At 44.1% G+C, this 25,338-nt stretch overlaps 1 long non-coding RNA gene across 1 annotated transcript; it reads left to right on the forward strand.

Annotated features, from left to right (window-relative positions):
• Positions 1-539: 539 nt before the first annotated feature.
• On the forward strand, positions 540-10,492 carry LOC117060748. Its single transcript, XR_004428027.1, has 3 exons — positions 540-692; positions 9,705-9,763; positions 10,103-10,492. It is a non-coding gene; the product is annotated as an uncharacterized LOC117060748 (long non-coding RNA).
• The last annotated feature ends 14,846 nt before the right edge of the window (positions 10,493-25,338 follow it).

Below are 25,338 nucleotides of genomic sequence, written 5' to 3' on the forward strand. Positions count from 1 at the left end.
GGCTTGTGCTATGCCAGAGTTGCTTCTCAATTCCAAACTGGGATACTCTGACTTAATGTTGGCTGTCACACTAGGAAAATAAGCCACGATCACATTCTGGCTAAGTTTTCTGGTTTGTTAACAGAAACTGAGCCAGGCTTCCTAGGTTCAGCTTTTTGCCAGGATCTTCATGCTGAAGCCAAACCAGGAGAAAGGAGGAAGTATTGGTTCCAACGCTTGTTCGTGGGTTCTTAAAGGTTAAAGTAGCTTCAAATGATCATCCGAACCAGGCCATGGTCTCAAGCAGCAGTAAAGCATTTCTGTTTGGGCTAGCAGCTAGAGGAAATGAAGAGTTTGTATTAGCAGCAGATTCATTAGCATAAAGAACCTTTATATCCCTCCCATCATCACCACCAACACAAACATACACACAATCGCATGTTGCATCACCTTTTAATCATATGCAGCTGTGGGACCAATTAACAAATGCTGTTGAAATACTCCTAGGTACTTACCCTATGGCAACACTGCTTCTTGCAGGAAACTTCAGTGCACGATTGGGTGAGCAAACTAATCAGTCCTCTGAAACGGAATTCAGACTAAATTTATCTTAATGAGTTTTCAAGTATAACTGCAAGGAGGATCTGTTGTCGATTATTAGGAGCGCAGAAGAGAGAACTTTACATAACCACAGCAAATGGACACAGTGATGGGTATGGGACTTTTTTATTTTATTTAGGAAAATAATGGCTAAGGGGATAAATGATAGTGGTTTATAAAATGATGCATGACATGGGAATGTGGATTGAGATATGGTTTTCTCCCACACAATTAGTTTCAATGGAAGGCCTGTTCATTGTTAGGAGATTTACGACATACCCAAACAAAACAAAACAAAACATCATTAATTCATGGTGAATGCTACCCAAACACAGGGTGATGGCTACTATAGTAAATGACTTTTTTCAAAAGGGATCATAAGACAAGTTAATGGAGGATAGGTTTATGAAAGGCTACCAGTCATGAGAGTCCCATGGGCTGCAAGAAGATCAAACCTATCCATTCTCAAAGAAATCAGCCCTGAGTACTCACTAGAAGGACAGATCCTGAAGTTGAGGCTCCAGTACTTTGGCCACCTCATGAGAAGAGAAGAATCCCTAGAAAAGACCCTGATGCTGGGAAAGATGGAGGGCACAAGGAGAAGGGGACGACAGAGGATGAGATGGTTGGACAGTGTTCTTGAAGCTACTAACATGAGTTTGGCCAAACTGCGAGAGGCAGTGAAGGATAGGCGTGCCTGGCGTGCTCTGGTCCATGGGGTCACGAAGAGTCGGACACGACTGAACGACTGAACAACAACAACACCAGTCATGGTAGCCATATTGCTTCCTCCAGAATTAGAAGCTGTATTCCACTTGCTGTGAGAAGCAGGAGAAGGCTAGGGACCTCAAGCCTTGTTTATGAATATCCCATTGGACTGGACACTGTGGAAAGCAGCATAATAAAGTAGGCCAAATTTGACCCAATCCAGGAGGGCTCTTCTTTTGAAATACAGTCAAGGAGATTCCGTGGGTTTTATGAGGAGGATTAAATAGATTCTACAACTGAAATATCCCCCCCCCAAAATGGTTCCTTAAATGTCTCATGGGAATGAATGAGAAGAAGCATACCAGAAAGATGATCAGTTTTGATCATTTAGTTCAAATGTGGACAAGTTTTTTGAGTGGTGACATTCTCTCAAGAGTAAGTGGTTGGCAATGAGAGGAGCCAAACCCAAATGTGTGTGGTGCCAGAATGGGTAGGAACAACCCTTCTCTCTCCCCCCCCTCTCTCTCACACCACCCATCTATTCACAAAAACCTACACCCCATTGATCCATCTCATTCATTTGAGATCCGGAAGTCTGCATGCCCATGACTGGCAGCTGGTGTATTTTCTGCTGGTTCTCATGATGGCAGCACTGCTTGATCAAATGCAAGGTATGGAGGATGCTAAGGGGCATTAAGAGCTGCACTGAGCAAAACTGAGTGCTGCATCCAGATTGCAGGCACAGGGCTTCCCACTTATGATATGGGTAACATTCATAGCAAGCAAAACAGGACCAAGGTTAATATTAATAATTTGATCTTGATATTTTAATAGGTAGATGTTTCCTTTACCAGCCAAGAGGAATGCATTTTCTATGATTAAATAGCAGCTTCTTTCAGCCGTTTCTGAAAGTTTATGTTTTAATATTTATTGTATTTTAATATGTTCTAAATTTCATTTACCTTTATCACAGGTTTTGATATTTTAATTCGTAACGTCTTTCTATCATTTATTTTTTATTTTTACACAGAGCCTTGGGAGGGTCTTTGGAAACAGCAGAAATGTAGTGGCTAAAATGTATTCTAAATTTATTTACAAAATGTATAGCCAAAAATGTCAAAGTGATGTACAAGAAGCCATATAGATAATCAACAATAAAACAGTAAAAAATACATATTTTAAACATCCAAATTGACAAGAAGCACGGCTGAATTAACCCCTGCTTTATGTTTGATAACATAGAAAGATTTCATACAAATGCCAAACAATGAATATGACCAGTTCCTCCCTAAGTTGTTTGAAGTCACAATGTTAAGTGCCTACTACTTCCACAGGCAATCAGAAATTCCTATGGCAGTAATACAGAGTTTAATTGGCTTCCTCTGTAAGAAACCACATGGAAACTTGCACCTCAAAGTGCTTCACTAAAAATTATCCCTGTGGACCAACCTATGCATTTCACTGGTATTCTGCCATTGAATTCATAGAATCATAGAGTTGGAAGAGACCACAAGGGCCATCCAGTCCAACCCCCTGCCAAGCAGGAATTCCCAACACACTTTTCTTATTCAAAACGTAATAGGTGGCGGTGACACACCTGATTTGGATAGGAGCTATGGAAAAAGCAGGGAGTCCAATTCTCTGTGTAAAACAACCTTGATCCAAATCACCCTAATCTGGAGCTGCTATTAGCCAAAGAAGGGAAAACATACAGACATAAAATTATGCCTGTATACTTTCCACTCCATGGGCAGTGCTAACTGTTAGGCTGCGGATTTAAGTTGAGAAATTAAGTATCAAAGCAAATGATTAACACCCTATCCCCTGCAGTTGCTTTTTAAAGAGGAAAATTAATTTGGGAGTTGCCGTTACGGAACTACACCACAATTCAGATTCAGTTTGAAGCTATTCCATCTTCCTCTCTCCCCCCCCCCCCGGCTATGGACCTGTATAGCAGTGTTTTTCAACCACTGTTCCGCGGCACACTAGTGTGCCGCGAGATGTTGTCTGGTGTGCCGTGGGAAAATTACTTTATATATAGTCAATATAGGCACAGAGTTAAATTTTTCAACATTTTCTAATGGTGGTGTGCCTCGTGATTTTTTCCATGAAACAAGTGTGCCTTTGCCCAAAAAAGGTTGAAAAACACTGCTGTATAGGGTGCCCTGGCTCTTTTAAGGCAGCTGACACGATGACAGCCTCTCCCAGGCATTAACACCTCCTGAACCACACTTGATCAGTTCCTCTTAGACACCACAATGGGCAAGAGTTGAGAGAACATGTAGTTGACTCAGGACTTTACTTGTCGAACCCCAAACCTTCATCCAGCAGCAGTTTAGATGAAAAGCACAGTAATAGATGTAATCACGTTACTCAAGACAAATGGACATAGAAAGATGCATGTGTGCTTTTGCATATGCGTTGTGATCCTGCAATGGTTGTGGCCTTCCACCCTGTTTCTGGACTTGGTCACGCAAACATAAAAGGGTGCTGTGCCCATGGACTTGAATTGCCATGCTCAGTTAGGTCCTTCTGGAGTCCTTAGCTTTGACAATGTTGGCCATATTTTTGTGTATGTGAAAAGAGACCCAGTTCAGAACCCTCACATTCCACAGAGGTGATGGGTGCTGTCAAAACTGCCTGGATAGGAATATGTATACTGTGGACTGGAACCATTTCCATTTAAATGTATTGTTTTGTATTCATTTCCTAGTTTGCTGTAGTACTGACCTTGGTTTCAGAAGGTTTTTACCTGTTGTAAGCCCATTTAGACAGGATAGGTTATAAAACCTCTTTGGGGGGAAATACCACACACCCAAAATGTTGAACATTAATGCACTTGTTTTGTGCTTTTTGAGCGATTTTGTATTTTAAGTGCTCGGGAAATGAGAGACTGTGTGCTCGAGACTAATATAACAAGCATTTGGAGATGTGGAATATTGAATTTCAGCTCCTGGAGCTGACAGATGCACATAATTGTATGATACTAATAACATTTGCAGCTATATAAGTCAAGATGTGGGCAATTAAAATTCATGCTTCAAGGGACCTTTGGGGGTCCATATTGGAAGGGCTTCAATCTTCCTCTCCCTAAATAGGTAGATGTAAAAAACTGAATGGATACTGGAAGCCTAATCACATCTGCACTAAATTCAGTAGCAGAAAATTAAAGCTCTTGTAGAACTCAAGTTGCAGCAACTTAGGATGAATGACATGGATTTTCATTGTCTATACTTGAAGGCAGATATGTTTGGCTCAATCCAGATTGGAAATCAGTTGGACTTTTATTCATCTAGCTCACTTCAATGGGTCTAATACCTTTGTCTGGATCTAAGCACAAGGCAAGAAAGAAATCTATCTCTTATTACTAATTTCATTCCTTTAAACAATCTATTATATATAGTCACAACCCCAAGGGTCATCATACATATTTTTGTTTATGTAAATATAAAATTTGAATGCAACCAAATATTACAAAGACAGGAATGTACATCAGGGAGCCATGATTGGCTGAAGCTCCTTGTTGAGGGTGCTCTCAATAAGAAAACCATGTTATATATGCCGTGGCCGTTAATATTTTTTCTTGAAGGATTGTGCCGGGCGGCATTTGCTGCTTCCAAAGCAAATTGATGCACTGATTTTAAAGTACATTACAGTACTGCAAAGTGGTTTAAGGTTTTGAATTTGACAGCAAAGTACTTTCAAAGTGCCTGCTTGTCTGATAGCATGCACTTGAAAGCAGCTGCAATGCCAAACCCAGATTGATAAACCCATTGATTTCAACACTGAAATCACTAGCTTGCCTTGTGAAGAGACCAAGCATTTACTAAACATATAGTCCTTGGTTGGGCCAGAAAATGCCCAGACAACTTTGATTATTACAAGGCAAAGAAGTATAGTAAATAAAGAAATGAAAAGTCTTAAAAGGGTTGAGTTGAGGAGTAGGCCAGTTTTGCTAAATTTGAGTCAATTAATTATCTGACCATTAGTCAAGTGACTGATTAATCAATGAATTAAATTTGCATAGGAATATAGGAAGCTGCCTTATACTGAGTCAGACTATTGGTCCATCTAGCTCAGTAATGTCTATACAGACTAGCAGGGGCTCTCCAGGACATCAGGCCAGAGTCTCCCTGCCTCTACCTGGAGATAACCAGAGATTGAACCTGGGACCTTCTGTATACAAAGCAATTGCTCTAACACTGAGCTATGCCATTCCCCCAACATCATTTTGCATATGAGTCCAAACCATAGTTCTGAAGGTAAAAGCACACATTTTCATTGCTAGATGATTGAGGTTGTTGCAGGGAGGGGTTGTTGGGGAGGATTGTTGCTGTTGATTTTTTGTATCTTGTGATTTATGTGGAAATTGTTCAGTTTGGTTCTCTATTTTTAATCTTTCATTTATTGTTTATGATTACTTTTGTTATGTTGTAGTTATAGATTTTTTTCATGTTGTAAGCCACGCAGGTGGCGCTGTGGTCTAAACCACTGAGCCTAGGGCTTGCCGATCAGAAGGTCAGTGGTTCGAATTCCCACACCGGGGTGAGCTCCCATTGCTCCTGCCAACCTAGCAGTTTGAAAGCATGTTCAAGTGCAAGTAGATAAATAGGTACCACTCCGGCGGGAAGGTAAACGGTGTTTCCGTGTGCTGTTCTGTTTTGCCAGAAGTGGCTTAGTCATGCTGGCCACATGACCCGGAAGCTGTCTGCGAACAAACTCCAGCTCCCTCGGCCTATAGAGGGAGATGAGCGCACAATCCCAGAGTCGTCCACGACTGGACCTAATGGTCAGGGGTACCTTTACCTTTACCTTTTAAGCCACCTTGAGCATGGTTTGAACTGTGGAAAGGTGGCATACAAATAAAAGTATGTATGTGTGTATGTTATGGACCATAAAGAAGGCTGATCGCCGAAGAATTGATGCTTTTGAATTATGGTGCTGGAGGAGACTCTTGAGAGTCCCATGGACTGCAAGAAGATCAAACCTATCCATTCTCAAAGAAATCAGCCCTGAGTCCTCACTAGAAGGACAGATCCTGAAGTTGAGGCTCCAGTACTTTGGCCACCTCATGAGAAGAGAAGACTCCCTAGAAAAGACCCTGATGTTGGGAAAGATGGAGGGCACAAGGAGAAGGGGACGACAAAGGATGAGATGGTTGGACAGTGTTCTCGAAGCTACTAACATGAGTTTGGCCAAACTGTGAGAGGCAGTGAAGGATAGGCGTGCCTGGCGTGCTCTGGTCCATGGGGTCACGAAGAGTCGGACACAACTGAACAACAACAACAACAACAATGTATGTTATAGTCGGCAATGTCTTCCAAGAGGCATTTCCTCCTGTTTGGAAAAAAAGACCTACTTTTTTAAAGATGGTGGTTGCTGACTGCAGTTTTCATGTGTGTATGTGTTCAGGCTAAGCATAGCAGTCTTTGTCGCAAATGGAGCAGGGAGAATCAAGACTTAAAAAAAAAAACAACGTTAGTGGAACACAAAGCATTCAAATGCTTGCGGCAGTGAGAAGACATATGCTATGTTTATTTAGAGGTATTTCTGTGCATATTCTCCTTGCAGTTCAGCCTGTTGTTGTGTCAGTTTCTGTTTGTCACCACTTCTGTTTCTATTGCTAATATAACATATAGTTCCTACAAAAGCAGCAGTATCAGTCTTTGGAACAGAAACAAAAACAACTGCCGTGGCACCTTAAAACACGAGCAGGTTTATTGTGGCACGAGCTTTTGCAGACTGCAGTCTACACTCACTATACAATGTAGTCATTATATGCTATATTTCTTGTCAGAATGAAACATCTGCTCCTCAAAACGGTCATTTTCACAGGCTCTGCAATACAACCACCCTGTTTCCTTAGGTTCTGATTCCTTTGCCTATTTGTCTAACAGGCATGCTCCTAATTAGGTAAACTGAATAAAAAGTAGACTAGAGCCAGGAGAGAATTCTGGAAGTAGGTCCCACTGATTTTAACAGTTTATCCTCCAAATGATTATACTTAGCATATGGTGGGGAAATCCAAGGGGAAGGGCCCATCAACAGGCTCTGCCTCTGCATAGGCATAGGGATGGGGGAGAATTTTTTAAAAATCTTTTTATTCATTTTATAGGAAAACAAACAAACATACAAAACAACATACAAAGCAAAAATATCTCTTGTCCAATCATACCTTTTCCTTAACATCATAGGGTGACTTCCCTCGCCCCCCCATCTGAATTTCATTTCTAATCATCTTTGACAGTTTCTAAATAAAAAAGCAATACAAGCTTAATTCTAATCCTAAATATTTTTAAAGAAGAAAACTTACCCTAAAATCTAAATCTACACCGAAAACATATAACAACTTCCCTGGGGTATATTAAATACGACCTTTCTTATTCAAATATAATTTAAATTTCTTCCAGTCTTCTTCCACTGTCTCTTCATCCCGATCATGGAGTCTTCCAGTCAGTTCGGCAAATTCCATTGTCCATCATCTTCATTTGCCATTCATCTATAGTAGGAATATCTTGAGTCTTCCAATTCTTGGCTAATAACAAGGGATGGGGGAGAAATTTGATTCCGTTCATATTTAAAGGTGAACCTACATAATTCACACTTTACAAAACAATATGAGAACTGAAACACAGCCATCCTTTCTAATTCCCACTTCACAGAATTTTGCAATGCAGTTTTCTGTTCATGACATTCCCATTTTAATAGCGAGAACTTCAACTTTTCTTTCTGTGTGTGTCATCAGATTCTGCCCTCCTGCAAGGTGATAGTGCTCTGACGCCCAACAGCAGCAGGAGGTGGCTTATCTCTGTCACAATCCCTGACCATTGGTCCTGCTGACTAAGGCGGATGGGTTGTGGAGGGCCACAGGTTAGCCAACTCTGCCTTACAGGCTTCCCCCCCAAAGGGTTCTTTTTGGTAGTTCTTCAGGCCTTCCGGTTCCTACAAGTCCACAGGTACCTTCCACGTGTGGGTGGATGGGGCCATTTTAACCACATAAAAGGTAAAGGGACCCCTGACCATTGGGTCCAGTCGTGTCCGACTCTGGGGTTGTGGTGCTCATCTCACGTTACTGGCCAGGGGAGCCAGCGTACAGCTTCCGGGTCATGTGGCCAGCATGACTAAGTCGCTTCTGGTGAACCAGAGCAGCGCACGGAAACACCGTTTACCCATTTATCTACTTGTACCTTGACATGCTTTCAAACTGTTAGGCGGGCAGGAGCAGGGACCGAGCAACGGGAGCTCATCCCGTCACGGGGATTCGAACCGCCAACCTTCTGATTGGCAAGCCCTAGGCTGTGTGGTTTAACCCACAGCGCCACCCACGTCCCACATATTTAACCACATAGTGGCATCCAATCTGAAAACAGATGTGTGATCTGCTTCCACATGATACAGTGCCACGCTGCGCTTCTATGCCTCCAAATGCCAGTCACTGGCAATCACAGGTGGGCAGAATGCTATTGCACTTACGAGGCTTCACACGGGCATCAGGCTGGTCACTGTGAGAACAGGATGTTGCAAAAGATGGACCGCTGCCTGATCCAGTAGGCTCCTCTTATGTTCTTATACAATGGATAAGAAATGCCTCCAAACTGGAGGAAAGTTGAAATTGGCTCAGAAGCTGGGTTATATCTGTTCCATGAATTTCCCTTCCATTTTTTTCCAATGCAAGAGAAGCACTCAAGACATTGGATAAGGCAGTTAAATCCCCATACCTTAAGTTTGTTGTTGTTGTTGTTGTTGTTGTTGTTGTTGTTGTTGTTGTTGTCTTCTGCCCTGCCATGTCTTAGACTTGCAGCCTAAAGGATGTTATTTATTCAAAGCAAGTGTTCATTATAAGAAAGCTTCTGCCCATGGCCCTAAAAATGCAAGACACTTTAATGAGTATGGGCACTTGGCCTTGGAGTGAAGGTTATGTAAGTTTTTTTATTGTTAGGGGGAAATAACAAGAACTATGGCAGTTTCACCTTAGTGAGACTGGCTGGCTGTGGTCCTGGTCTAGAGATAGAGTGTATGGTTGTTGCTGTGTTTCAGGAAAAATCATTACATGCTTGGATGCCGTACCAGGAATCTGAAGATGTTATTGTTAAGTCACCTTGCCAGTATTTATAGCACTAATAGCTGTAAAGAGAACTACTGTGGAAGGCTGCTACATGGCTGAATCCTGTAAAGCCAGCACAACAACCTTGTTTATGGCTACAACTATTCCTGCCAAGGAATAGAAATCTACTTTTCGATTCATTTCAACAAAGCACATAACCTTTTCTTCTGAAGAATGGCTTGGCAAGTCTGTTTATTATTCCACCAGACCCATCGCAATCGGCTACATTATCACCATCTGTCCCTCCTTTGCATTGCAGGCGGTAGCAGAACCCATTCACAATGTGACCAAAGGTCTTTCTCTTCTTCCATAGAGCACCACATGATTGTTTTGGTTCATGAAGAGTGCCACACGGTTGTCTGAAGAGAGGGGGTAAGTTAAACACTCTTCCCACCAAAAGTCCTGGGTGTCTATTGGAGGAAGGATGCCACTCCCTGTGTGTTTGAAATACGGTCTATATTATCGCTTTCTATGACAGCACCAGACCTGCTTCCATCTGTGCTTTAGTCTCCTTTCTGCGCTTGCATCTCTAGTAAATTACAAAGCCCGCTCCTGAGAAATATGCTCCTAATAAAGAAATGCCCCATAGGTGTATTGTGATATATTTGCCCGACTGGCTCTAATGGTATGAAATTGCCCTAAAGAATGTAAAATGAGTAATGCCCGATTCACCTACCTGAGAGGTAAAGATAAATCTCATATGTTTTTAAGGCCCAGCTTCCCTTGGAGACTTCATTTGAACATGCAGGTGCAATAAGAACACAGCCGATGTGCCAAGAAGCTGCTGCATCTGAGCCAGAAGTTCCCATGAATCATTAGACTGGCTATTTCAGCCCCTCTTGAAGTCTCAGGAGTAGCTCTCATAATGAAGTCATTGCTTTCCCTTTCCTTTCTGCACAAAGCAGGGCAGCATCCATTTCTAGCCCATTGTGGTCACTAAATAGAGGCATTGAAGAATCTAAGGTTAAGGTGCACAGCCATTTCATTTACTTGGTTGTCAATATTCCATTCCTAATTTGTCAGCTAAGTGATACTCTTTGGCTGCCTGACAACATTTCAACAAAAGAAATTTGTCCGTTGCAATATTCTTGCCAGCTTTGATTTTCTCAGCATGGTCCGGAACTGGACTAAGACATTACGTTACTGCTCTCTTTTCCTCTTCTTTCTGCTCCATAAATTACGTTATGCTCCTTTGGAGTGGGAAAAAAACTGCAAGATGAGAAGAACATTTCATTTCAGCCCAATATGGCTATGACCAGAACACATATGCCTATAATGGCTGGGAAGTGGTTTGCAGCTCCATTATGTAGTCATTTGCAGTGGTCAGCCCAGATTCACATTGCAAAGAAATAGTCTGGACGCTGCTGCCAGTCCTGGAAGGGATGCCAGGGAAAGGATTAAATTAAAACGGTAAATCTCAACTGCCTCTTTCACCTATAGCAGTTGGCCCATTTGGGCAATGGTTCAAACATATTGGTGGAGCTTGTTCTGTTGTAGCAATATCCATTTTGCTGTGAGTCATGCAAGACCCTCTCTTGGCTTTGTCCAGTCTATTTCCACCTGGCCTGGGAGTAGGGACCTGATGACATCAGCTACAGGTGCTGCTTCTGCTGCTCAGGATTCCTAGAGGACATCAGGATGGAGGGCTCATTTAGGGCTTGTTGCTGGGGTCAAAATTTAGTTTTGGAGATGGATTTTTAAAATATTGTTATCTGGACCATGTTATCTGGACCTGGCGTCTTTTGGCTATCCACCAACTCATGGATAATTAAGCTTTTTTTCCACTTTCCTTAACAGTCTAGAGGAGGTGGGGCCAGTTGGAGTGGCATCATTGTGGGCAATGCCAGCATGCACAGCCAATTAACCCCTTCCATGCACTGAGTACATGGAGCAAACATCTGGTGCGGAATTTTTTATTACTGCATGCTTTTAGTGCAGCATCAAAACTATTGGTAAATGGCCTGGGTAAATAAAAACAAGGTCTTGGCACTTAAGACTCAGTAGCAGGAAAGCACTCTGAAAGTGAAGCACTGCAATGAAAAAGGCTATATCCTTAGTCACCATGTGACTCATTGCAGTGAGGGCACTCAGAATGGCTGCTGAAGATGACCTTCTTAATCAGGCAGGTTTATATGGGAGGAAGCAGCCATACCCAGGCTTAAGATATTTAGGGCTTTAAAGGTTAAAAGCAGCAGTTTCACAGAGACCAGCAGCCTGGGAATGGGAATGGAGAGGGACGTAAATTCCCCATTTTAGATTAATCAATCACAGTCCCAGGGTTAACCTTTCAATAAATGAAGACCAAAGTAAAAATGTTCACAGCGTCATTTAAAGAAAAGTAGTTTATTAGTTTGGCACCAGAGATATGAAACTATGTAACTTGCTTAACCCCATTACCATATTAGAGTATAAAATCAGAAAAGAGTAATAAACTCAGTATGGAAATTAGATTTTATTACTCTTGTTCTTGTGTTTTTGATGGGTATTTAAAACATGCTCTCTAGATGATCCCTGACTCTTTGACACAGCAAACAATTAAAATCTTGGACAGGGAAAATTAATTATTGACTTGGCTGTTGAGGTCCTGTCGGATTCTATGTAGCTATCTATCAGACTGCTCGAATGCCAGCTTCTTATGACCCTGCTGAAATAATGTTGTCTGATGGTTGTGAAACTCCAAGCCTTGTTACAAACGAGGAAGGGGGGGGGGGAATCTTTCCAGAAAATGATTCCTCCTGAAAAGACACTCTAAATCAAAGCAGCAACTTGACAGCTAAGCAGACATCAAGATTGCTATGATCACAGAATGCATTGGGAGAACTTCACAAGTGCTAATTGCTTCTAAAACATGCAGGCACTATATAGGTCGAGTGAATTAGGGATGGGGAAATTTCTGATTTTAGTTTATCTCATTTTTTTTCTCTCTCTTTTTTCTTTCTCTCTCTCTGTCCATGTTTTTCCACATCAGTTTTTTAAAAAGTGTACATGAAAACCCAGCAGCATTTCCTGTGACTTTCTCTTAATGTACATGTTTGTATGAAGTTTTTCTTAATATACACATTATTGTGAAGCCATTTCCCCTAAAATAATGCATTTGTGTGAGTTACTTTCATAAACTTGGGTAATATTCTGACATGTTTCCGCCACATGTGATTATTAAACTTGTGTCTTTAACAGAGTCAATTAATATGTGAGAGGCTTGCTGCTTTCCAGTGCCACTGGAGGAGCAATTTTAGGGTCGACTCTTAAATTCCAGAGGGGATTTCACCCAGATTCAATCTCAGTTTAAACCAATGCACACCTAAAACTTTCAGTACCTCCCATTCCTTTACCAATTAACATTTTGCATATACTGGATAGCGCTTCTTATAGCTGAGGTTCAGATTGGACTAAAAAATGGTCCCAATTGGTGGCATGGTTGCATTCACTCATGATAAATTCATTATAGGTATGAAACTAACAAGTGCAGTTTGCAGAAAACCATTAAAATATCCACACCCACACCCCTGAATGATGGATTAACTAAGGCTGTGGAACCATTGTGGTCAACTCCCAGATCTCAAGCTCAAATGAGGCAGCCTCAGATCACCCTGGGTCGGGTCAGGCCCATTTAGAGCAATCTGGGGCTGTCAAAAGGGGTGGTTGTGGTTGGGTGAGCAAAGAGAGGGGGAAGAAGGAGCAAACCTGCCTACATCTTCTTCTTGCCCTCTCACAGCCACATGTAAAAAACCCTGATTAAATCTGTTAAGCATGCAGCCCCAGCCTCCCAGCTACAGGTTTAATTAGGGTTAAAACATTTTTAAAACCCAAATTAAGCACCATGTAAGACCAGTGATTTGGGGTCTAGATGCAGGTTAGCCCTGGATAATCCTGACACAGATCTGGTCCATTCAGGATAGCCCAAACAGGTCCCAAATTGGATAGGATGGGGGCATTCACAGCCCTTGTATAAACTGAACCTTCATCTTAATTCTGTGTAAGCAACTATAGATTTTAGTCTTCTTCAATGCACCCTTCATTTGCCATTGGATACATTTCTTAACCTGATGAAATGTATATGCCTTTGTTAAGCTGCTGACACTTGCTCAGGAGGAGAATACCATTCAGAAATGGATAAGATGAACTCCACAACTATACACTCATTTGTCTTCCTGCTTTCCACAATGGATAGTGATAATTAAAAAGTCACTATTTATTGAAAGTTATAACACAGTGGGATCAAAGACTATGACCCATAAAGGGCAGCAGCAGAGGAATGCTTTTAGCACATTTCTGCTTGTCTAAGTGCTTTCTGGATTGCAACCTGGGCTTTTGGACAATGTCACAAAATCATCTTTATGGTCCTCGGGTATAAAGGTGATAGACTTGGGCAATAGAATAGGAGGACAATGGCTGGCTACGCTGATGTATCTCAGACATCCAGTCCATTGTTTGCAGCTTGTATATATTAAGTGACGTAAACCTCCCAGCCAAAAGCTTCATGTTCTGCCAGAGGAACAATGCGAGATTATGCCCATGCGGAACTGGACTTATTAGTCACTGGTTACCTAAGAAGGTCTCCAAGCAACTTACATTTTAAAATGCCTGTGGTGGAACCTGCTGGGCACAGTGTGAGAAACAGTGCTGAGAGGAGTGTGTGGCTGCTGTGGGAGATACATTCTTTTAACCCCTCGCCAATGTCCCAGATGTGGTGTCACTCTGGGGCAGGGGTCAGCAACCTTTTTCAGCCATGGGCCGGTGCACTGTCCCTCAGATCATGTGGTGGACCGGACTATATATTTTTTTTTTTGGGGGGGGGAGAGCACATTCCTATGCCCCACAAATAACCCAGAGATGCATTTTACATAAAAGCACACATTCTACTCATGTAAAAACACCAGGCAGGCCCCACAAATAACCCAGAGATGCATTTTAAATAAAAGGAAACATTCTACTCATGTAAAAACATGCTGATTCTCGGGCCAGATTGAGAAGGCGATTGGGCCGCATCCAGCCCTCGGGCCTTAGGTTGCCTACCCCTGCTCTGGGGTATAAGGGATGGATTAATGAGGGCAGATCCCTTGCTCCCAGCAGCCACAAGGGAAAACAAAGACCCACCTGGCTCAGTGGAAGCAGATTGGTTGCGCTGGGCCGTAAGAGAGTTATTTGCTGCCCAGTGCTGAGAGGACTCAGTGGTTGCAACAAGAGAGCAGTAATTTTAATTCCTCTGTTGTGCAGGGCACTGGGGAAGAGTTAACAGGATGGCTATGGATGGTTCCCTTGCTTGCTTGCTTGTTTGCTGCAGCTGCTTATCAGCATTTGCCCAAATATGCTGTACCTTGGTTCTCGAACAGCTTAGTTGTCGAACAAATCAGCTCCCGAAAGCCACAAACCTGGAAGTAAGTGTTCCGGTTTGTGAACAGTTTTCGGAAGCCTAACGTCTGTCATGGCTTCTGCGGCTTCCAATTGAGTGCAGGAAGCTCCTGCAGCCAATCGGAAGCCACACCTTGGTTTTCGAACGGTTTTGGGAGTCGAACGGACTCCCGGAATGGATTAAGTTCGAGAACCAAGGTACCACTGTATGCTGATGTCAGGCACAGAAGCAAGTATCTTTGCATGCTGTATTTATGCTCTTTTGGCATCTGAATTAGGAAAGAGAACATATTTGTTAACATTATCAGAGTAGAATATAAATTTATTGGCAAGAGTCTATGACTAGACTAGGACAGTCCTAGCCCTTTCTGTAGGTGTGATGAACTTTTAGCCAACACCTGAAGAGCCAAAGTTTCCTCAAACTAGCAGAAACCAGACTGCCTTAGTCTAGCCAATGTAAAATACAACATTAAAACCAGTTTAAAACAAATACATTTTAAAAACAGAATGTAATTCTGTATATATTTTCCCCCAATACATGCATTTTTATTCACACTTTATACATGCACTTTTGTATACGTTACTGGAGAATGGCAAATGCAAAATGTGAATTTCAAAGGATGGCTACATTTCAGTGCACATCTTGTTTGGGAAAGTGTGAATTAGATATGTTTCCCTTAAAATGTGAGCTGAATTGGATTTCTTCATAATCCCTAATTTTAGAATGCTGGGTTAAGGCATGAGGGTGTCATTTAGTGAATCTACAATTTGCTATGGAGCACAAAATAAATGTATTTAGGCTGCAACTTTACAAGAGAGTAAGCTCCATTAGAAACAATTGAACTTACTTCTGAGTAAGCAGGCATAGGGTTGCACTTTTAGGATGTGAATTTGTAACACCTAGGAATAAATTCCATTGAATTGCATATAGGATTGTACTGTTAGATGAGAGACAATAGTGAAGCTACAGCACTTTTCTTTGTGTCCTGAATCACAAATTATCATTGAAGTTTCCCACTTATTCTCTTGGCCATTCTATTACCCAATCTTTGTGGTACATTATATATATATATATATATATATATATATATATGTGTGTGTGTGTGTGTGTGTGTGTGTGTGTGGATTTACTGCAGCTTCATACTATTGCCAGCTATTTCTTTCCCCCCGATTTTTAAGTCAGTTATATACTAATTGCATTTTGTAAATTATAGACTAAAATACATTATAACGTGCTAAATGAAAGCCTCTTAGCAAAAAAGAATGCTATTTTAAGGCCTTAAAAACCCCAAACAGAAGCCAATTTTTTAAAATTGCATTCATATATTGTTTTATCTTATCCTATCAAAGTAATGATTGTGTGTGCATATTTTTGCTTACAATTATGAAATGCAGATGTATTTTGAAAGGTTGGCATTCACGGGAAAATAAGAAAACTGTGACTATAACATAGATCACTTGTGTAGCTGCAGTGCTAACCGGTTAAAGCAGAAGTGCAGAGAAATGTGTGGAGAAGAACGCTGCTTATTATTTATGTGTTGTAACACAGAGTCATCTAGAGTTCATCAACTAAGTATTTCAAAGAAGGAAGACCAAAAGCCAGTATGCTACCCTGATAAAGAAATCCCACAAACTAGTATAGCCCTCCATCCAACTGAGATATTTATTCCACCAGAGACCTCCCTAAGCAACATGACTGTGGTTCAGTACTTACACAGTGATAATAATAATAGTAATAATAATTTACTATTTATACCGCCCATCTGGCCGGGTTTTTTTTATAAAAATATATAGTTCATTCTCTTTACATGCCTATGGTGTGCTTGCCAGTCTATATGCCACAGTAAACCATATCCAAGCTGTCTGACAGATAAAAACCAAGGGAAGCTGAATGGAGGGAAACATGCAATAATGCATAACGCTTCTGTTGTCGCTGGGTGTGCGGTGACAGGATTGATTTATGGGCTGGAAGCCTGGAGACTTCTCAAGGTGGTCCCTCAAAGAATTTGCTCTGTGCCTCTCTCAACTTTCTCTAGTATTACCCCGTCTTATGTTCCCTATCTGGTGCCAGACATTCCAACTATGATGGCACAGACAGAGCACAAAAATTCAGAAATCTGAATGAGGAAGGTGAAAAACCAGGCCACTAAGTCCAGTTGTGTGCTCGGGGGGGGGGGGGGGAGAGAAACTTTCCTGGCCCAACCAAGTTGCAGCGGACTTTGGTCCATAGTAAGCCTCATGAACACACACACAAATTTAATTCATTGAAAAGAGGGTGAGGTTCGACAGGTAAGTGGCAGCCAGAATAAGGTAGCTTGGGCATGAAGCTACACTGAGACCTCTAGGAGCCTTTTTTTTCTGCCAACCACAGCAGATCATCTTTCCAGGCCTCCCTCATCACGACCTGCTTTCAGGCCAGTGAACTTCTGTAATGTTCACCAAGGGGGTGGGATTCTGCTAGGCTACCCCTTTCTACAACATACAGAATAGAGGCATCTCCTTGAGGCAGATGCTCTTTTTGCATACGATTACCCGACATAATTAATATAGGAATTCATTTTCTAAGCAGCCATGCAAATTGATTTTCCATTAATGAATTAAACTTTTGTTTGTTTGGTGCATGAGATTGATTCATAAATGTCATGTTAGTGTATTGAATTCTGTCAGTCAGATACAGTAAGTGTGCTTTTGATCAAATGCAGCAAGGAAGGTTTCCCCCCCTTATTATTCAAAGTGCATACTTACTTAACAGCAAGATAGCACTGAAATCTTCCACCCAATCACGTCTGGATCTCCCCCTCCACTCAACTTAATGGGGAATTCCACTGGTGTGGGATCTTTATCAATGGACCTGAGCAGCCACAGAAGCCAGTGTAGCTGAATGGGTAGCATAACTTACTTGGACCAGCAGGGCATTGATTAACTTAGCTATGAAGTTCAGTGGGTGTCCATTGGCCAGGCATGATCTCTCAGCCTAACCCACCTGACAAGGTGGGTGTGGAAATAAAACAGGATTATCTGCCCCAAGATTCCTAAAGGAATACTGGCATACCAAATGTGCTAAATAAGTAGGACTCTGGATTCTGGGCATCACGTTCAAGTTGAAGCTTTCAATGAGTCAGGTGTTACCAATCTAGTTGTGGAATGCCCTCCCATCAGAACTCAACCTGATATTTTATGGTCCTATTGGTACCAGCAGGTGAATACATGCTCATTTATACAGCCCTTAAACCAACCAACCAACTAACCAACAAAAAACATTTCATTTTTATTTATTGGCTTTTATTCTTCCCTGTGCTGTAAGGTTTTATTGCTGTGTTTATATTGGAAATTGTTATTTTATGATATTGTGGTTTTAATTGTATTTTATCATTTTATGCTGCAGGTCACCTGGAGAACAGTGTTATTGGGTGGCTGTCGATGAAACAAAGCAAAACAAAACAAATCTAGCTTTGTTTCATCCTAAAACATTACTGGCTCTTCTGCTGTCTACCACATGTGCATGATAAATGCAATTTGTGCCACAAATCGGGTTCTACCCTGAGTAAGAGCACGTGTTGCGGTCGGGGCCTGGCAAGACACTAAATTGACCTGTAGGGAGTGGCTGGACGCTGGCCTTAGTCAGGATTGGTCAGGCAGAGTTACTGGGCGAAGTGAGATGTAGCAATTTGTGATGGACAGGTCAGCGTCCTTTATAATCCTCTGCACGCAGGGTGATCCCTCTCTTGGCTTCGAGCTTCGGATCAGATCACCAGGCTGTGAACACGGTTGTATTAACCTTATTTATCCCTTATTTATCCCTTGAACCTTTGGCCTTGTACCTTTTGTTCTTAATTTACCTCGCTTAACTTTAAGACCCACCACCCTCGTTTTAAGAATTCCCTTGTGATAATACCCCATTTTTGCAGGCCCATGCCGCTTCCTCACGAGGAGGCCCCCTGATTGCCTTTCCATGCACACATCTCCCGCCATTTGGGTGGCCTGTTGGGGTCCTTTTGTACAGTAGTTGGATAAATTACATTTATTTCTGGCATAGGGCATCTTTATTGCCAGCTATTCTGTGTCCATGCAGCCTAAGAGGGTGGCAAATCACTCTGTAGCCCCAGGGCTTTGGTGTGTATTTCTCAAATATTTGATAATAATAATAGCAGATACCAGTAATAATAATAACAGCAGGGGGTTGCTTTTCCTGTTTGATTTCCCACCCCACCCCTGGCGGGGGCTTTGCCACACCAGATGCCTGTTTGGGCTCTTCCCCCTGCTCCTTGGAAGATTCTCCCTGTGCCCATGAGCTCTGCCCATGCATAATCCTCCTGGCTTGCTTTTTCCTAATAGTGAGAGCCCCCATTAGGGCTTTCCTTGCACAAAGGTTTTCCCCCATTTCTCCCGTTTTATAATAGTGGGCTTAGTCAGGGCCGTTCCTAGATTGAGGAATCACTTTCATTAGTATTCCTGCAGGCTGCCTTTAATTTGGGGGGTGCAGCACTGTTGGCCGTTTTTAATCTTGCCATGGCAGGAGCACTATTGTGAGGTTCTTTTAATTCTGCAGCTGTTGCTATTGTGAGCGTGCTTTCCTAGCTGTTGATGTGAGCACTGTTTTGGGCTGCTTCTTTTTTCATTTTGTGTGGGCCTCATCATGACAAAGATCCCTAAGAGCAGAATCATTGAGGCCTATACGGCCTGCTCAAACCATTGAAGCCTAAGCCTCCTACTGTTAACAGAAAATGGCTGAGTCTGTGACATGTGACTCTTTCTCCCTATACAATTGTATCAGTCTCCTTGGCAGGCTTAAGCAGCTCTGTGTGGGTGTGACTGCCTGAATGTCTGTGCTGTTATTGCTGATGCATCTCTGAGGCAGACAGGGTGGAGCCGGTTGCTCCTGGGGTCTCTAATACTGGGGCACTCTGTGTATGCTCTTTAGCTTTGCTGTTTCCTGAATAAGCCTATTTTTTTTTTCAAGTATATTCTGCCCTGTTAGGTTAGTCACCATTTTAGATGTCTATCTTTTAGGATTCTTTTTGGGGATTACTCTATTGCTGGGCAGGTAGAAAAAAAAAATGGAAATAATTTATTGTCACTATATCACATGTTTACAGTGTGATTGAATGAGCCCCGCTCCCCCCAATTTCACAGTACTTGTCACATTTCGAGCTGCCGTATTAGCACCAACCTCTAACATCAGCTGTGATGTTGCTGTATTTCATTCAGCAGCCGCACGGCCCATGGGTAATAAACTCTTCCTTAACCCGTTGTTGGAATTGCTCCAAAGTAGGCTTCTATGCAGCTTGCTCCCTATCCCAGCAAAGGGGGCTATTAAGGAGCCGTCCCAGTCACATGTTCACCCAATCTTAGTTGTGCTATGGGCCATATTAAATCCCTCATAGCTTGCTTAGCCGGTGATCCAGAAGCGTCGGGCCCGCTTCGCATCGGAATGGATAGTCTTCTTCCATGCTCCACCTGTCAATTCAGTGCTCAAGCAGGGCCATTGCCCCTGATGGGGTTTCGTCTCCTGCCACCTCGGCATCCAGCGAGGAGGGAGAGGAGCTCCCGGCATCAGGGTTTTTGATTTCTGATTCCCAATTTCACAGAGTCCGGTTCCTTCCTCTCCGCAGGCCCTGGTGCGGGTGGTGGGAGCATCAGCTCGGTGGGCAGCTAGGAGGAGGGGGCTGCTAATGGCCCCCTCCCGGGCTGGGAGGTCTTCCCAGTCCTTACCTGGGCCTTCTTCTGGGGTTGGTATCTCACCCGTTTCCTTTCCTCAGTCTCTCCAGGTACCTTGCTGCAGGATCCTGCGCCTGAGTCCTCTGCTGAGGTCAGCCTGCCAGTGCCATTACAAGTATCTTCGGGCGGATGTGCCGCCACAAAGACATTCCAGAAAGCCGGCAATATAGGAGACGGGGAGTCTCTCCTTTGTCAACGGCCTCTTCCAGGTACCTCGCCCAAGGGGCGATTCGCCATGATGGAAGCACCTCTTGGCGGGGCAGCAACATAGGTGCTGGCATGCTTGCAATGCTAAGCAGGCCCTTACGCGGTTTAAATTGGTTGGGATTCACCTGTTGCGATCCATGGAAGTTGGCCACTATGACCCTTAGGGCCCACACTCCACTTTGTCAGTTACTTGATTCCACGACACCTCTCGCTATTGGGTGCACAACTTTTCGCTACTTGCTGCCAGTCGCACCCCCCTGTTGGGGGGGGAAGGGGCTCAGCAGCAGCTCATCAGGCCCACTGCCAAGTGGGAATGGGTTCAACAAGCAATAAAACCTTACCATTTGCACTTACTCCTGTAAGTTTATCTCTATCAAAATCTGGCAATAGGTTTTTACGGTTTAATTAGCTTCTTCGTACTTGTGGGAAGGGTCTCCCCACTATTTCTAGGATTCCTAGGGCTTTCAGCCTTGGGTCAGTAACACAGCAATTTAAATTTGGTAGTGAGCTACCTGCAGTAGCCTGGGGGAGGGGCGAGCTAGGACACTGCACTGAGTTGCACGGCGGGTCCCATTCCGATTCTCCTTGTGTACCTGACTTGCATTCACCCACATTGGGGTTTCGTCCTTAAGCAAGTCTCATGTGATTTCTGTCTGATCCATATCCTGGCATCTACATGCTCCCAGTGAACGACGCTATCCCGTCGGTACCTTATTCCAGTGTTTTTCAACCTTTTTTGGGCAAAGGCACACTTGTTTCATGGAAGAAGAAAAAAAAAAAAACTCTGTGCCTATATTGACTATAATATAAAGTAATTCTCTTGAATAGGAATCAAATAAACAATTTTTCCCACGGCACACTAGGCAACATCTCGCGGCACACTAGTGTGCCGCGGAACAGTGGTTGAAAAACACTGCCTTATTCCATATAATACGTGTCTTGGATCAGGCAGTTAAGTTTATCAAAGCTTACCAACAACCAATTAAGCAAACGGGCAAAATGGCCCTTGTGGTCAAAATCCGCCTTGAGGTATTGCCAGTTCGCCCACAACTTTTAAGGAATATTAATGTTGTTAATTAATAATAATAATCATATTGTTTATACTCTGCCCATCTGGCTGAGTCTCCCGGCCATTGTGGGCGCTTCCGTCAGCACTTTAAGATCCAATAACCCTTTCATCACAGAAGTAGTTGAGCTCTCTTGCGGAAGGAGCCTATATTATTGATAAGGAGTCGCCTTGGACCCGCAAATAGCCTGTGCAGCATTCGAGACCTTTAGTACCTTCTTTGATGGTCTTGGAGAGTGAGTCTGGTTAACCTTGTGCACCCGGGTAACCTGTTAATATGATTATTATTCTTGCGGGATCATGGGACAACACGGCTTAGTTATTGGGCACCTTTATTCCTTCATTGAGGAGCCGTGTGTCCTGTTGACAGGTCATCTAATTACTTTTGCAGGTCAAAGCAGTTGCATAGGTGTTTCCCCGTCTCGCTTCCAAGTAAGCCGCAGACGGAGCTTAGTCGGAGGTTACAACCTCCAGGCGACTGCATGAGTGTTCAACATGGCAGGATTCATGAACCTGCACATTGTCTCAGGCGCATTCTGACGCTACCGGAATTGCTTAGGGTTTTAATTCAGGGGTCGGTAGCTGTTCAACGCCATGGCCCCGAGTCCAGTAGCTAGGCTTGGTATGGCGACCAGGCAGTGGGGACCCTTGGCAAATGGCCCTCACATTCCAGTAGAGTTTTGCCCACCTTTTTACACATTGTCAGCTGCACTGCTTAAGGTTAAATGGTGTTTGCTGTTCATGTTCTCACGGGGTCCAATCTGAGGTGTCGATGTTGCCCTTCCCATATTTCAGATGGGGACCTTCAGGTCCCGGGCTCTGGTTGCCTAGTTGGAGCCAGAATTTCCTGGAACTCTTGAGGGAATTTAGCGGCAATATTTATTATGAGAAGTAGCTCCCATTCCCTCTGCCACTTTGGGCTTTGAGCAGGTCCAGAGTGACTTCTTAAACCTTTTGCTGGCAGTTTTGCCTAGTTGGAGGACTTGCAGCTATCTCCGAGCAGGCGTTGCAGTCCGTGGATCGCCTGCTCCGGTTCGGACAGGCCCTAATATCATCCAGACTCAGTCCACTGCAATTCCCATTATAGTTCCAGGCCCTATCGTCTGGTGCGTTGAGGGTAGGTGAAGTTGTCTCGGAAGCCACACCAGCTGGTCATAGGGGTTTGGCACTGCTTGACGTATCTCTTTCGCCAACCGAGGTAGTCATTTCCATCAGATATCTATGACTGACCAGCTGCATAGGGGGACCCTCGTTCGCTTGCCTGCAATGGGGGCACCCAGGCCCTGCCCAGTCTGTGATACGTGTAAGTACCTGGCGTTTCGGCCGTTGGGGGATGGCCCATTCTTGGTGCATGCCAATTCCCTTCTTCTCACCAGACCTCAGTTCGCTGGGGTCATGCGCAAGGCCGTTGCTGCCTGCGGCGTCCCGGCCAACAATTACACCCCTCATTCGTTTTGAATTGGTGCAATGACCAACGGCAGCTCATTGGGGTTTGTCGGCAGACAGAATTAAAGAAATCGGAAGGTGGAGGTCCGCAGCCTTTAAGGGGTACGTGAGACCTCGGCCCTGATGTTGAATTGCTACTGCTTGTATTCTGTTTCCAGGTCCCGTTCCCATCCGTGTCTGGATTGTTGGATGCAGCATCGTGCACTGGGCCAGCACAAGGGCATGGAGTCGGGGCTTTTCATCATCTTGGACTCTCTCCCCAGGTCCGGGTAACTTGGTTGGGCAAGCGGGGTATGCTATGGAATGAGCTCATTCCCCTGGTGAGAATAGGGTGTTTTGGTTGGGTCCCCCCGATGTTCTGCTCTTGCAATTGGGAGGGAATGATTTGCCCAGGATGGATTGCCGCACCTTGCGCTGGCTCATCCACAACAACTTGTGGACCCTGGGGGCTTGCCTGCCCGACACTATTTTGGTGTGGTCGCACCTTTTGCAACGTTTTTTCTGGCGGGGAGCTCGATCCCCGGCAGCGGTTGAGAGGGCACGCAAGCGGGTCAATGGTTTAGCGGTCCCAAATGGTCCGTGCCCTGGGAAGTTGGGACATTCTGCACCCTGGTATCACCATTCAGTCTGCCTCCCTGTTTCGGAGGGATGGCGTCCACCTTCCCCTGAGGGGACGATTGTGTTGGCGGCAATAGTTGAGGGCCTTAAGGTTGGGCTTGGTTTGTGAGTGGTTTTGGCGGGAGCCGGTGGCTCTGTGGCGGTTAGGCATTGGTTATGTTTTTGGATTGCTCGGATGGTGAGGCCCCACCTCCACAATCATGTTTATGTTGGTAAGGGAATTCCGTTAAAGGAATCCGGCGGCTCTTTTGCTTTGTCCGAACCCCAGGTCTGGGGCTAGGGCCATAGGCAGAGCCCCCGGGACCGCTGGTGAGGGGGAGGTTTCGTCCCCAGCCTCCTTAACTCTCCCCAGCTGCATTCTCCCGACGCTGACTGAAGTCAGCAGCTGTCCGTTTGGACAGATAGTCTGAACCAATGCCTACGCAACCACTCACCAAATTTGTATTTAATAAAGTTGTGGCCCTAAATTATTTGCCAAAAACCCAAACAAAAATTATGTCTCTGTGTTTAATTCTTGGGGGTGGCTTGAGGACCTCGACGCGCAAATCGGGTTCTACCCTGAGTAAGAGCACGTGTTGCGGTCGGGGCCTGGCAAGACACTAAATTGACCTGTAGGGAGTGGCTGGACGCTGGCCTTAGTCAGGATTGGTCAGGCAGAGTTACTGGGCGAAGTGAGATGTAGCAATTTGTGATGGACAGGTCAGCGTCCTTTATAATCCTCTGCACGCAGGGTGATCCCTCTCTTGGCTTCGAGCTTCGGATCACCCACCCGCCCCCCATTGTTTTCTTAGGCCTCTGCTTTGACCTTGCAACTGCCTGTCATGGGGTCGTCTGCTTTGTAGCAGGGGCCCAGTAGGAATTTTTCCATCTGGCTGATTAGTGGTTGCCTTATGGTTTTTGCCTACTGCAGTAGCAACTTGTCACAACTTGTAAGGTTGGCGGTTAGGCATTGGTTATGTTTTGGATTGCTCGGATGGTGAGGCCCCACCTCCACAATCATGTTTATGTTGGTACAGGGAATTCCGTTAAAGGAATCCGGCGGCTCTTTTGCTTTGTCTGAACCCCAGGTCTGGGGCTAGGGCCATAGGCAGAGCCCCCGGGACCGCTGGTGAGGGGGAGGTTTCATCCCCAGCCTCCTTAACTCTCCCCAGCTGCATTCTCCCGACGCTGACTGAAGTCAGCAGCTGTCCCGTTTGGACAGATAGTCTGAACCAATGCCTACGCAACCACTCACCAAATTTGTATTTTAATAAAGTTGTGGCCCTAAATTATTTGCCAAAACCCAAACAAAATTATGTCTCTGTGTTTAATTCTTGGGGGGTGGCTTGAGGACCTCGACGCGCAATTACAAACAGTCCCCTGCCACATTCCCTCCCTTCTCCAGGACAGATCAAACTATAAAGTTTTGCTGAAGCCCAGTTTGTGAGTCCAGTGGATGCAATTCTTTAAGATTATCAGTGGAATACTTGAGCCAGTGTGGTGTAGTGGTTAAGAGCGGTAGACTCGTAATCTGGTGAACCGGGTTCGCGTCCCCGCTCCT

The sequence above is a fragment of the Lacerta agilis genome, chromosome 1, assembly GCF_009819535.1.
Source record: "Lacerta agilis isolate rLacAgi1 chromosome 1, rLacAgi1.pri, whole genome shotgun sequence".
NCBI lineage: Eukaryota > Metazoa > Chordata > Lepidosauria > Squamata > Lacertidae > Lacerta > Lacerta agilis.